The following is a 5,000-nucleotide window of genomic DNA, read 5'->3' as shown; positions in this document are numbered from 1 at the left end:
AGAGCTATCAATCTGTCAATCCTTCCGGTGTCCGGGCCTGGTGAGGTTTCCCGTGTTGAGTCAAATTAAGCCGCAGGCTCCACTCCTGGTGGTGCCCTTCCGTCAATTCCTTTAAGTTTCAGCTTTGCAACCATACTTCCCCCGGAACCCAAAAGCTTTGGTTTCCCGGAGGCTGCCCGCCGAGTCATCGGAGGAACTGCGGCGGATCGCTGGCTGGCATCGTTTATGGTTAGAACTAGGGCGGTATCTGATCGCCTTCGAACCTCTAACTTTCGTTCTTGATTAATGAAAACATACTTGGCAAATGCTTTCGCTTCTGTTCGTCTTGCGACGATCCAAGAATTTCACCTCTAACGTCGCAATACGAATGCCCCCGCCTGTCCCTATTAATCATTACCTCGGGTTCCGAAAACCAACAAAATAGAACCGAGGTCCTATTCCATTATTCCATGCACACAGTATTCAGGCGGGCTTGCCTGCTTTAAGCACTCTAATTTGTTCAAAGTAAACGTGCCGGCCCACCCAGACACTCAATAAAGAGCACCTTGGTAGGATTTCAACGGGGTCCGCCTCGGGACGCACGAACACGCACGAGGCGGTCGCACGCCTTCGGCTCGCCCCACCGGCAGGACGTCCCACGATACATGCCAGTTAAACACCGACGGGCGGTGAACCAACAGCGTGGGACACAAATCCAACTACGAGCTTTTTAACCGCAACAACTTTAATATACGCTATTGGAGCTGGAATTACCGCGGCTGCTGGCACCAGACTTGCCCTCCAATAGATACTCGTTAAAGGATTTAAAGTGTACTCATTCCGATTACGGGGCCTCGGATGAGTCCCGTATCGTTATTTTTCGTCACTACCTCCCCGTGCCGGGAGTGGGTAATTTGCGCGCCTGCTGCCTTCCTTGGATGTGGTAGCCGTTTCTCAGGCTCCCTCTCCGGAATCGAACCCTGATTCCCCGTTACCCGTTACAACCATGGTAGGCGCAGAACCTACCATCGACAGTTGATAAGGCAGACATTTGAAAGATGCGTCGCCGGTACGAGGACCGTGCGATCAGCCCAAAGTTATTCAGAGTCACCAAGGCAAACGGACCGGACGAGCCGACCGATTGGTTTTGATCTAATAAAAGCGTCCCTTCCATCTCTGGTCGGGACTCTGTTTGCATGTATTAGCTCTAGAATTACCACAGTTATCCAAGTAACGTGGGTACGATCTAAGGAACCATAACTGATTTAATGAGCCATTCGCGGTTTCACCTTAATGCGGCTTGTACTGAGACATGCATGGCTTAATCTTTGAGACAAGCATATGACTACTGGCAGGATCAACCAGGGAGCTGCGTCAACTAGAGCTGAGCAGCCGGCCGCCCGGGAGTGTGTCCCAGGGGCCCGCGCGAACACGCAAGCGTCCGCTCAATTATTCTGCAAACAGGAGGAGGCTGAGCTCCCCTGCACAATACACCTCGAAACCCTCTCAGGTCCCGGCGGCGCGCAGCGCCGTCCTAAGTACTTGGTCGGGTTCGAGAGAGGCGCAATCGCCCGGAGTTAGGCGAGTAGACGCTTTAGGTGCGACCACCCGTGCTCCCAACTGAGCTTGCCGCTGCCGACAGAGGCCCGGGAGCGTGCTGTCGTGGCATTGCCGGCGGGAGACAACACGCGCCACCTACGGTGACCGGCAGCTCCAACGCCAGCGCCACAGAAGGGCAAAGGCCCCACGTGGGTGCCGAAGCGAACTCTCCCAGCACAGCGCACGTGCCAACACGTCTGCACAACTGCGATACAAACCACCAGCGAGAACCGCTGGGGCGACCGAGCAGCAGACGGCGTCGCGGCGCCGAGTGCCGGGCGGCGGCGCATCCTCAACGCACACAGTCCTCAGTCGGACCAGCACACTGCAGATGTCCACCGCGCTTCGCACCGGGCCCGCGAGGACCCACTTTGGCCGCCCGGCGCCGCGCGCAGGGTGCCCCGGCGCGCAGCTGCGCCGCCTGCCGCGTCCGTCGGCCGGCGCGCCTGCCACTGGGCGCCCCCACCAGCCGGCTGTAGCGCGTGCGCCCACGCACCGCGCGGCCAGCACGCCGGGCGGCCCCCCCTCACCGGCCGGGGACGGTCCCACCCAGCCACCGCCGCGTATCGCTTCACACACAGATTTGCCCTTACTGATTTACCTCCAGCAACAACAACCGCACCACAATGGGTTTACCAGTTGTTCATTTGCGTTGCGTCACGTCACCAGCAAACGTAGACGTCCATCCCAGTTTGCAAATGCAACGATTATTGCATACCTGTCTGTTAGGTGTCACGACACACTACGTCTGCCCACATACACGCAACAAAATGTGCACGACTAGAGAACACGTGGGAGGTGGCCCCCTACGTATGCGATGTCCATTACGAGACCGACTGTCAACCAGCATCTGTACCATGTCGCAGATGTGGAACGCGGTGCACCATGCTATCACACTGTGTGAGAAGAGACGACTACGTTTGAATACACGCGCCACTACATCAACAGACGGCTCATGCTGATCGCCATCCAGGGCGTCCGTTACTCCCACACGTCTCTATGGCGTACCACACTGCAATGTAGCTGTTATGGGGAGACGGCACGTGGCTGAGTGCACAACATTTGGACCGTATGGTTCGCTGTTGTTGGGCGCAGTCGTACGGTCACACATGTGCCACAGCGTATCATTCAGTACATACGGACCTATGTGCAGTACAATGTGAGGATTAAGCTTACGATATCAGCGGACAGTGGACACAGGCCGTACCACGACGTAGACTGAGCGCTTCGACATGCGAATGCCAGTGAACAGCTGCGAAGGGCATTGAACACGCAAGCACCTGAACGACCAGCGTGCGAAGGCAGGGTGGAGGGGGGGGGGCGATGTACATCCTGCAGTTGTCCACATTACAGTGTACAGCGGGAGCATGTAAAAAGTAAGCAACACTTGCGAAGTGTTCAACATGAAACGACACACAAGAGGGTGGGCGGTGCGAGTAGCGAACTATATTCAGAGGGTTGTGGTTAGACAACACTAGATTAATGTAACGTGTCATATGCCAATTACAGAGCAGGTTAAGGCACAACGTGGGTTAGGTTAAGGCACAACGTGGGTTAGGTTAAGGCACAACGTGGGTTAGGTTAAGGCACAACGTGGGTTAGGTTAAGGCACAACGTGGGTTAGGTTAAGGCACAACGTGGGTTAGGTTAAGGCACAACGTGGGTTAGGTTAAGGCACAACGTGGGTTAGGTTAAGGCACAACGTGGGTTAGGTTAAGGCACAACGTGGGTTAGGTTAAGGCACAACGTGGGTTAGGTTAAGGCACAACGTGGGTTAGGTTAAGGCACAACGTGGGTTAGGTTAAGGCACAACGTGGGTTAGGTTAAGGCACAACGTGGGTTAGGTTAAGGCACAACGTGGGTTAGGTTAAGGCACAACGTGGGTTACGTTAAGGCACAACGTGGGTTACGTTAAGGCACAACGTGGGTTACGTTAAGGCACAACGTGGGTTACGTTAAGGCACAACGTGGGTTACGTTAAGGCACAACGTGGGTTACGTTAAGGCACAACGTGTGTTAGGTTAAGGCACAACGTGGGTTAGGTTAAGGCACAACGTGGGTTAGGTTAAGGCACAACGTGGGTTAGGTTAAGGCACAACGTGGGTTAGGTTAAGGCACAACGTGGGTTACGTTAAGGCACAACGTGGGTTACGTTAAGGCACAACGTGGGTTACGTTAAGGCACAACGTGGGTTACGTTAAGGCACAACGTGGGTTACGTTAAGGCACAACGTGTGTTAGGTTAAGGCACAACGTGGGTTAGGTTAAGGCACAACGTGGGTTAGGTTAAGGCACAACGTGGGTTACGTTAAGGCACAACGTGGGTTACGTTAAGGCACAACGTGGGTTACGTTAAGGCACAACGTGGGTTACGTTAAGGCACAACGTGGGTTACGTTAAGGCACAACGTGGGTTACGTTAAGGCACAACGTGGGTTACGTTAAGGCACAACGTGGGTTACGTTAAGGCACAACGTGTGTTAGGTTAAGGCACAACGTGGGTTAGGTTAAGGCACAACGTGGGTTAGGTTAAGGCACAACGTGGGTTAGGTTAAGACACAAATTGCGTTACAAATTGCGTTACATTGCGGTACAAATTGCGTTACATTGCGGTACAAATTGCGTTACATTGCGGTACAAATTGCGTTACAAATTTGGTTAGGTTAAGGTGCAAAATGGGTTGGATTACAGTACACAACATGGTAAGAGATAGTGTGTTTGGGGGGGGGGGGGGGGGGGGCAGGTTCGTTGGTAGTGATCATTGTAAGTGAATGTCTGAGGCAGCGTCAGTATGTCACAGCAGTTCTGTCTCGTCAGGATGCGCTTTTCGCTCGTGACTGGAGGCGCGCCGCGTCTGTGGTTGCGGCAAGGGAGTGGCAGACCTGTGTGATTCATTCCTGCCATTGTTTCTGTGCCGTAACAGGAGGCAGTGTGGTGGTGTTGGGTGCACCCCTGTGTAGGACATGTGTGGGTGTTGGTGGCTTATCTGAGCAATTGTGGATGTTGGACGGGTGGGATATTCTATTTTATAATTGGACCCCCTGGTGTGGTTATCATAGTGTGGATGGTGTACTGTGGCGGAGAGGATGCACCGGACGTTGGTCCATGCTGGTGCTTACATATCGTATCTGTGTCTGTTACAGGCAGAGAGTAATGTGTGATGGAGTGTCTCGCTGAGGTGTGGTTCATATTGTGTGCACAGACTTACAGCATGTATAGGGACAGCGGGAATTTGGCATATTGGATATAACTCGTCATGAAACGCAAGATATAGGGGTGGATTGCAACGTACGAGTGCGGGAAGAGTCCGCCGTTCATCCGCTTGGGTTGCGATTTGGGCGGTTGGGGTGGGGCACGTGCGGGTGCGGGTGGAGTGATTGTCGGTTGACTACTTCGTGCGACGCAGGCACTGGCGTTCGGGTTC

At 54.1% G+C, this 5,000-nt stretch overlaps 1 non-coding gene across 1 annotated transcript in view; it reads right to left on the bottom strand.

Moving 5' to 3' along the window:
* Positions 1–1,347, bottom strand: part of LOC126112663 (small subunit ribosomal RNA) — a 1,909-nt gene extending 562 nt beyond the window's left edge. Inside the window, exon 1 of the ribosomal RNA XR_007524496.1 lies at positions 1–1,347. This exon is cut by the window's left edge and continues 562 nt beyond it. This is a non-coding gene — a ribosomal RNA (small subunit ribosomal RNA).
* Between the last annotated feature and the right edge of the window lie 3,653 nt (positions 1,348–5,000).

Source organism: Schistocerca cancellata, unplaced genomic scaffold (genome assembly GCF_023864275.1).
Source record: "Schistocerca cancellata isolate TAMUIC-IGC-003103 unplaced genomic scaffold, iqSchCanc2.1 HiC_scaffold_194, whole genome shotgun sequence".
Taxonomy (NCBI): Eukaryota; Metazoa; Arthropoda; class Insecta; order Orthoptera; family Acrididae; genus Schistocerca; species Schistocerca cancellata.
The sequence above is the reverse complement of the archived record's forward strand: the minus strand, read 5'-3'. Positions and strand labels throughout refer to the sequence as shown.